The sequence below is a fragment of the Lichenostomus cassidix genome, chromosome 3 (genome assembly GCF_008360975.1).
Source record: "Lichenostomus cassidix isolate B80296 chromosome 3, HeHo_3.0, whole genome shotgun sequence".
Lineage (NCBI taxonomy): Eukaryota > Metazoa > Chordata > Aves > Passeriformes > Meliphagidae > Lichenostomus > Lichenostomus cassidix.
In genome coordinates, this window is record NC_139483.1 from 33,756,340 (window position 1) to 33,766,042 (window position 9,703).

Genomic DNA, 9,703 nt, shown 5'->3' on the forward strand with positions numbered 1-9,703 from the left:
ACACACGAGTTGCTGCATGCTCGGAGTTTGCAAGTTTTAGAATGAAAGCTTTTGCCTTTTGTGTCTCTTAAATTCATTGTGATTGTTTTGGTATTTAAAAGAAATGAAGCAATGGATGTTTCATTGCTTCTATCTGTAAAAATTAATTTCTTTTCCTTAGTTTAAAATTGTTTAGGATTAACATATTTTTTCTTAGAATGTTTTTCTACTTGCCTTTAATTTAACTGTACATTTGAATCAGTAGTTCTTCAAATTTTAGTGGGGCACTTTTAAAGTGAGGCAGTAGTATTGGTATGGAAAGCCAGTACAAATAAGTTCTGCAAACTATAAAGATCAAGTCCACTTCATTTGCTAGTATCACTTCTCCCTTTTTTTAAACCTGGAAGGACGTTGGTACTTTTTCATTGCTTTGGAAATGCCCTGTTCTTTTAAACTGCCTCCAGAATTACCATTAGCAGCCCAGAGAGGTCATTTAGTGCTGCTAGAGTAATTCTAAGGTGCTATGTTTACTAGACCTATGAACATATTAAAATTTACCATATGCTTCCTTTTTAAAAAAAGTTTTTGAGGTTTTGGTGGGGTTTTTTGTTGTTTTTGTTTGTTTGTGTTTTTTTGTTGGTTTATTTTGTTTTGGGGTTTTTTGTTGGTTTTGGGGTTTTTGTTTTTTTTTTGTTTTGTTGTCATTGGTTGGTTGGTTTTGGGGTTTTTTTTAGGTTTGGGGTTTTTTTATTTAAAATTCTGAAATTTAGAATTTCTCTATTCCATCTGCAGTCAGTAGGTGCTTTCTCTTCCTTCACAGAATTGAAAAAGACTGCATGAATAACCATGAAGGTGTTTGACCATTAACAAGAGTCCCTGATCAAACAAGAGTAGTAATTCTAGTAGATGGTTTGGATGAGCTTCAACAGTAATCAACAAATTAAACACTATGAGATTTAATATAAAGTCACAATAAAATAAACACAAGACTGAAAACGATGGTTAAATATAAAAGCCATAAAATTTGAGGTTGGCTGCAATTTGCAGAACCAAGCACAGTGAAGAAAGACAGTAAAATATTTTAGTAGAGCTATGAGAGAGTAGTAATATTATTCATAAGCATCTCAGGAGCATGACTCACACATTCTACAGGAAGTACATTTTCATGAATTTCCATAAATTATCAGATTTGTATAGTTTAAAGATGAAAAATAAATATGTCCAAAGTTATGTTGGTAAATGTAGATATATTTTACACCTTGCTAGCTATGTTCCCAAAGAATTAAAGAATCCCAACATCTAGGAAACAAATAAAGATGGAGAACCTGCTTCTGCAATTTGTTGCAGAAATAAGCTACAACAGAGCCACAGTCCATTATTCTTCATCATGACTGCAATCATGTGAAAACTGTATTCACTTACTAATGCATTCCTTGGATGTAAATTCTTGTTTTGCAGCATGATTACATTTTAGCTTGCTTTCATTTTGCTTCAGAAAAACAAAAGAAAACTAGATTTTTTTAATTTATGTGCCACACTTCTATGAGGAAAGGTTCTTATCAAAATATAGCAATTTATGTACACTTACCTCTGAAATTTTTGAAAGATGTGTCTATGCATACACACATACTTTAAGACTGTGAACTTTCTGAATGCCTTCTCTCTTTCATTCTCTGAGTCTTAGATCCTGGTTTTTCTCTTCTTGGAATAAGAATAATCCAAGAGGAACAGAGTACGGATATCCTGGAAGATCTCAGCTCCATTTTTTTCTCCATCTGCAGCTCCCCCATGACTGGGCAAGTTCAGTGGCCTTTCTGGTTTTCTGCCTGATTGTTCCAAGCCTATTCCCAAGCCTAGACTCACCACCTACCCACGCTACAGACACAGCCACCATAGCAGGACACACTGTCCCTCACATGGTCTGGGCAGAGAAAACCATCTTGGAGCTGTTCTGCCACCCACATACACTTCTGCCATCCAAAGAACAGTGCGAACACATGAAGCTTTAAGAAAAGCCAGATTCTCATGAAGAAAAAGATAGGAAAAGATAGAAAATAATAGCTGTGTATTTACATGTATTTATCTGCACTGTAGCCTTCTTTGGTAACTGTGAGGAATTCCTCTTGCAGTCGTGTGAGGAGTTCAGGCACCCAAGCAGTAATGGCACTCTCTGGGTACCTAAGTTATATAATAGCCATGTCCTAACTTTTCAAGCTTACCTGCATATGAAAAGAGTGTTGCTCTATTCAGAATTCAGACCTCAAAGCTATTGTGCATGCACTTAGTTTCAGTCATCATGGAGGAATTCTCTGCAAACACAAGGGATATTCCCAGCCTGAACCAGGGCTGTAGTTCAGTGTGTTACTAATGGAGGAGTGATCTGTTCACAAAATGGCAAATACGTTGAAAGTAGTCAGAGGACAAACCATAGTTTCTGGTAAATCATCTATCTCACCTTGCAGGGAGGTTCAATTCAGCTTCCTTTGTTTGCTTCAGGCTGCTCTCTTTTATCCCCTCTATTTTCACGTCTCCTATTTGCCCACTAATCTTTCCCTCAAGGTCTTGACTACCCCATGGGTTGTATTTTTTTTCCTTCCCACCCATTGCTTTTATTTTCATCTGCTGATTTATGTGGCTGCTACACAGATTGCTACATTTGATTTTAGGGATCCACTGTAATCCCTAGAGCAATTAGAGACCAAAAATCCCAGTAAACTATGTTCATTAAAAAATAAAAAACAAAACCCCTTCATTTCATATACTTACAAAGGTGAGAAAGAGTTTGCCATATCTCCCTGCAATAGACAAATCTAAAACTTGAATAATATTGCCCTCTCAAAAAGGGCCTGTTACTTAAATGAAACCCAAAGCCTTGAATACACTGAAGGGCAGTAGAAATTCTGAATGTGAATATGAAAAATATGAAGTGTTGTAAAAGCAAAGCAGTAGGAAGCCTAGCGGCAGAATGCAAGTGGTAGGATTAATACTGAAATAGGTGCTGATGTAACTGCAAGAAGACAAGAGCTTAAGGGACACAGATCTAAGTGGTAAATTATATATACAAATTTGTCTACTTAAGGGAATGAGAAATCCCTTCCCAATACTGGAAAAAAATAAGCCCTTTTGACTCAGTGTTTTGTAAAGATCTTTTTTACCCTTAGAGAAATACAAACAGAGAAATTTAAACCTAAAATATTGCTCAGCCTAAGAGAATTGAGTTCTGGGTGAATGGATGGACGGATATAGATAATGTATTATTCAGAATATTATCAACTTGATTTTTTGCTAAGGAGAAAATAAATACTTTTTGTTAAGGTAGAATGCTGATGTATTTGCTGAAACTGTTTCTGACAGAAATAAATCAAGTGAAACAATTTGGCCATGGTAAATATGCTAATAACTGTCTGTACAAACTTGATAAAATTCTTTTATGCTGCCAGTGTTTTAATTTGTTAACTAATGTGGCTATGATGACTGGAAAATGAAGTAGTTAAGCAAGAGGTGTAGAAAACATGCTCAAGGAACTGGCTCTTCAGAACCCTTCCCTCAGGGATACTCCACATGCTGCATTACCCTCCTTTTGCCAGGCTGTGTAAGAGTAAATAGCAGTTTTAACAATAAAAATACTCCCTGCACTTCTTGATTTTTTTCTAAGAAGGCTCATGATTTTCAGCAATGGTTCAATATTCCTAAGAGATAAGTCTAGTGCAAACAGCAAGCTTTGTCTTTGACCCAGGGGCCCTTCTGGGACAGAGCATGTCAGGGCACTTCATCCTTGTTGCTGGAGCTCAAATTTAGCCCAGAGTGACTTTATGTGAACTGGTGCAGACAAAGGGCACACCTTGTTGATCTGAACTAGCCATGCCCTGGCTAGCTGGAGTGCCAAGGGCAAGGTAATAAAGTTCAGAAATCCTGCCCAGTCCTCTATGTGGAGATTTGGGCTGCTAGCCATGGTTGCCATTGGCTCCATCACAGTAACATCCTTGGAGAAATACCTGAGCTAATCGCAGGTTAGATGCGCTGCATTTAATGTTTTTCACTACAAACTAGCCAATGTATAAATACTCACTAGGAGAAAGCTTGCAGGTAATAAAAAAAGTCATCTGATACATTTTAATTCACTCCTGTTTACAGATGCCAGTTGTAATCCGTAATGCTATTTTTATTGCTGATACACGTGGCAAGAATTATTTATATAATCTGTTGAAATATGCTAATAGTTTCAAATCATCAGTGCTTTTTAGAATTCATATATTTGTGGCAATTCATGAGCAGCAGAGAAAAGACTGGCAAAATTCATTAAATAAATTATTTAGTGTGGGTTATTTCACCTCCTACTTCCAAATGTGAATAAAAAAATAAACAGGTTTTCATTAATAAACTGAAACAAAAAGAGGGTATCCAAATGAACTATTTATGCTTGCAAGCATATTTTTGTGGTAAAATGCCACTTCATTTAGAAGCTGCAATATAATTTCAATGTTGACAAATCTTTGGAAGTCTGTATCTGTGTACATAGCACAAAATATCTTCAATAAATATCAGTAAAGCCCTAGTAGCATTTTCACTGCATGTACAGATTTGTTTGATGACAAGCAATAGGATAGAAAGTCGAGCTGGGTTACAGATGGCAAAGCTTGCTTTACAGATTTAACTTCCATCTCTTTTCTTCCTTTTCTTTTTTACCCTATGTATTACAAATCTTTGATAGGAATTTCAGTGCTAGTCTCACTTTTTAGAGCTGGCAGAACAATTAAGTAACAAAAAGTATAAATGGCATTTTAGAAGGATATTTTGCTTTTATTGTGAGACGGGATTTCACAGAGAACTAATTATGTATTTTCCCACTCCCAAAATCATGCCTTTGATCATGGCTGTCTACTACTTCTGATGGATTTTCTCTTGTCTTAGCCTTTGAAATCTATCTATCTTATTCTACCAAGGTATCATTAAGGTCTTTAAGTGTGGTGTCCTCCTTGCTATTCTTCTTTATCAATTTCCACCTTCTGTCTTTTTTGTCCATATGTCTCTCATATGCTGAGATTTCTGGAATTTGCTTTATTAATTTCTTCATGCTGGAAGTCATTCACTTCTTGAATTGCTTATGTGTATGTCTGTTTCCATGAATAACTAAATACAGTAATCATAAAATGGGTTGAGTTGGAAGGGACCTTAAAGATCATTCAGTTCCAGCCCCCCTGCCATGGACTAGGACACCTTCCACTAGACAAGGGTGCTCAAAGACCCATCCAACATATAATTAAAGGAATAAAAAAAAAAAAGATGAACTGATGAAGTCATCTGTATTGTTAAAGGGTTTAGATAGTTGAAATAACCCAGCAAGACTGAAATTGCAAAGAGCAAAATCAGATGGGAAGATTTCCTCTAACTACAGAGTAAAGGGAGTTAATGAAAGGGTGGGTTGAACTATTGCTAACAAAGAAAATGGCCTTGCTAATACAGGCCTTTAACCTCCTGTAGAGTTTATTGTGTTGCCTTTCTTGTTTTCTTTCATGTATTCTGATGGTGGTGCTATCACCTGGCAAATTTGCATCTACACCAGAAAGCAGAGTTGAGAACAGGCAGAAGTGGGCTGACAGAGAACTTACAAAATGGAAACATATTGTTGATTTTCTTGCTTTGACTATACTATCAAGTATAATGTGATACATTGTTGTTCCCTTTAAGAATCTGGGAAGGTAACGGAAAGTCTTGAAGTAGATTAAGGAGGTTGGGAATGCATAACCATGGACTCACACCATACTGTTTCATCCCACAACTGGTGAAACATTTAGTGTTCTTGGCATTTTTCTTGACATGTAAAATATAATCAGTTTTCTGTTCTGGAAGTTACTTACACAGTTGTGATAGGATAGGAAATATCAGTCTTTGAGTGCATCAGCACATAATGGCCTCTTTTTGATCTTATTTTTCCGTTTGATTGTCTTGTCTTTTATTTTCCTCTTGTACAAACTTGACCTGGAAAAAAAGATGAATTTGTCCACAACACAGACACCTGACATCATCATCACTTTTAAAAATTTATGCCTTGAGGAATTCTAATTTCTTTTTAGACTAAGTGTAGTTTGTCTTTGACTTTTAAGTACAGATTATGTATGCATTAATTTAGGACTAAATCCACAAGTGAGCCTAAATCTCAGCTGACTCTCCATTCTGCATATTATATTGAGCCCCTCCTTCCTCTCATACAATATCTTAATGATTAGCTAATGTAGTGAGGTTTGTGTCTTCATGACCACTGGTATCAGTGTTAGCCTAAGGCTCTAGCTCACTCTCAAGCTGCTCTAGGAAATGCGATCTCAGAGTACCTCCTGCTGCATTTTTCCACTCCTTGTGGCATAGTGACATTGGGCCAAGGAGGGTCTCTGAGCTTCACTCTTCACTACTGGAAAAGTCGTACAGGAAAATGAAGACTGGTTCCTTCCCAGTCTGGGAGTCACTGGACTTTCTATGAGTGTTTGGCACGCAAGGGGTCCTGACATTTAGGGCAGAGCTGAGCCAGCTCCAGCAAGGAAAGAGTTAATGAAAAGGAGATGAATGAGACTGTTCAGAGACAAAAGGCCTACAGTTACTTCCCTGATGGCTTTCTTCTTCTAGGGATGCTGAAAGCTCAACCTCAGTCTCATCCCTCCCAAAATCTACAGAAGTGAGCCCGTGGTTGCCATCACAGCATGATGGTCATGGTCACTGGCAGCTAATCTTAGCCTAACAAACAGCTGCAATTCTTATAACATTCATCCGGTTTCTTGAAGAACTGTAAAGATTTTTCTTATAATAATTAAAATAATAATTATATTTTGGGAACACTTTACTGGGTAATCTCCTCTTCAATTTCCTTTAATATTTTCTGGGGAATTACCATACGTAACATAGAAAGTAGGTAATTGAATTTCATTTCTATTACCATTTTGACAGCCTGAATTCTTTCCCAGGGTGACAGATTTAATTTCTCACACATGGCTTATATTGTTTTAAAATGGAATAATAAGTGGCATGATATGGTTTCTTGCTGTGGCATCCAAGCCATTATTTAGCAATATATCCAAAGCATTTCTTCTGAATTGATAGCCATTAAAATTTTTTAAGCAGAACCTCAGCAGGGATAGATTGATACAGCATCACTGGAATCTGTGCTGATTCACACAAGCTCAGTATTTAACCTGTGATAGTGCTGTCACTTTTTTTCCCCTCTCACCAAATTTTAGCATATTTTTCTTATCAATGGTCTGGAACAAGGCATGGGAAAAAACCTGTGAATTCATTATAAGCCCAACCCTGTAGCCCAGTGAGCTGTGCAAGCTGTGTCATTGTCAATTTGTGCTGAAGACAATGGCAGCAGAAGGCGCTCTGCCTCTCTCCAGCAGTGCTCAGCAACTCGTATGATTTAGGGTGCAGGAGCAAGCTTTGTTTGCATAGCTGCCAAGGACATATTTACAGCTAATTCCAGAGACACCAATGCTAGAATAAGTCAGAGCATGGAAAAGGGGGATAGCTCTCATGAATTCCTCTCCAAAACAAATTTGAAGGCTAATAAGCGTTGCATAATACCACTGCTTTCCGTTCAAAATCTAGTTTAATTCACCTCTGAAATAACAAGCCTGTATTAAAATCCTCAGCTGTAGATATTAATACTTGCTTTCCATACAAGTTAATAGCTTTTCTGCATGCAAGGTAGAGGAAGTTTAGGAAGGTCATAGTTTCCTAGGAGCTATATTAAGAGATAATCACTTGGAGGTGCCACACATCTCAGAATGGGTTGCAAAAGTTCACAGGAATCCCTTGATAATGGCATTGCCTTTTGTAATTCCATGACACTGAATTTTAGTTCTCTTTCCCAGAAAGGAAATTTCTGTTGTATTTGTAAAAATGGATGAGAAAATACAGGTTAACACAGAGCAGAATGTCTGATAGCTAATCTTTAGAGGAGCAAGCTGCTACGGCAGAAGGCAGGCAAAGCCTAAAATAATTATATAGACTTGATAACTAACCATAGTCAGTCCTTTACACTTGCTTTGCATTCTTGGTAGCCATTCTAAGAAAATCGCTTTTCCTCAGTTCCTGAAAAGAATTTTGTGATGAAGCAATATGGATTTGAAATGAATGAGCTATAATTTTTAACCTTTCAATTATTTCAGGCACAGCATCTGCAGCAGTGGGACCTGTATTTCTATACCCCCATCCCTTCCTCTTGCAGCCTTCAACACACACCTCACAAAGACCCTATAGCAGTGCTCAGTGAAAGCAAAAGTGATGGCTAGCCTGTGATGTTCTGCTGAAGCTGTTGCAATCTTTTCTCAGCCTGGTAAAGCAGAAGACAGTAGGTAAAGAGGTTATAGATGGGGAATCAGCTGGAAGTATGATCTATCAAATGGGAGAATAACACTGTGGGGTTACTCTATACAATAGTAATAACATCTGTTTTCTCTGGTTATTCATGTAGATGCAAATATGTCTCATGTGAAAAACTGCCTGTTCCTTCCTCAGTAGAAAATAAGAAAATTTTTTTTATATTTCACCAGAATTAATTCAGCATTTGGAAAATTTTGTATAGTCAGTGTGGAGAAGATAAGAAATATTTTGGGGAATGCTGGCAGGAATTAAGGAAGCAATTACTAAAGGATGTACAGTGTAGAAATATTCCAGAATGTAATTGCAATACTGTCCCTCTGGCATTTTAAAGACCCCTAAGGGTACAGACACATTTGCATAAGATCTGCTGGAAGAGAATGAAAATGTGTATGTATTAATAGTTAGCTTGCTATGGGGGTTCACATCAATCTCCAGCAGCATTGGTAGGTTAATCAGTGCTATTTCCCTAAAACTAAACCTGCTCTTGCCAGCCACAGATCTCTTCTGCCCTTTCAGGTGGTCTGCCTTGACTGCTGCAAGTGGGACAGGGGGCTAATCAGGTTTTTGAGCTCACAGCAGCATATTTACTTTGGCCTGAGGTTGTGCAGATGTCAAACAAAGCCAGCCATTTCCAAACCCAAAGAACTGCAACAGAACTTCTTGGCTACCTTGGCTTGCCTCAGACAGAAGTGGTGCCTAGCTGGCCCCAGTCTACCACTGCTGAGGTCAGGAGGATTTCTGGAGGGCTTTTCTTGCAACTAGCAAAGCATGTCATATTTACAATCAGTGCTTTGTATTGCTATGGAGGAGCTGGCTAAAAATATTGTGAAAGAGAAAAAAAGGATGAAATACAAAATGACAAAATAGTAATGCAGTATCTTTGTCCTTTTATATTTTCTGGTTTGTAAGACTATATCTAGCCTAAACTGTAATGAAGTTCCCCTCTGACCCATTATTAAGAAGTCCAGCATATAAAAAAGTATGCTATTTGTAAACTAAATTTCATAAAACAAATGTAAAGTAGATAGATTTACCTTGAAGAGTATGTAGTCATGGACCTGAGTACTTACCAAAAATTCATGGCTTCCCTTCTTCAGAGCACTGAAACTCCAGTAACACATCTACAGGAAAGCAGAGTGAAAAATTCAAATACTCAGTGAATCAATAGGAAGTAGGCAAGAAGTGGCTGTGAAATAACTAGCCGTTAAGTGGATTAATCTGGCACAAAAGTTGGCAAGGTTTTTCTGCTTAGCTTCACTAGCTGAAATTTGAACTGAACATGGAGCCTCCTGTGGCCTGTTTAACTCCTTGCAATCGTATTTATCTGAGAGACTAAAATGTTCAGTTTCATCTA

General features: G+C 37.4%; 1 long non-coding RNA gene across 1 annotated transcript; it reads right to left on the reverse strand.

Annotated features, from left to right (window-relative positions):
* Window positions 1-5,822: 5,822 nt before the first annotated feature.
* LOC146439428 (uncharacterized) lies at window positions 5,823-9,467 on the reverse strand. Its single transcript, XR_014851249.1, has 3 exons — window positions 9,420-9,467; window positions 6,309-6,385; window positions 5,823-5,958 (listed from the first exon to the last, which is right to left on the reverse strand). It is a non-coding gene; the product is annotated as an uncharacterized LOC146439428 (long non-coding RNA).
* Between the last annotated feature and the right edge of the window lie 236 nt (window positions 9,468-9,703).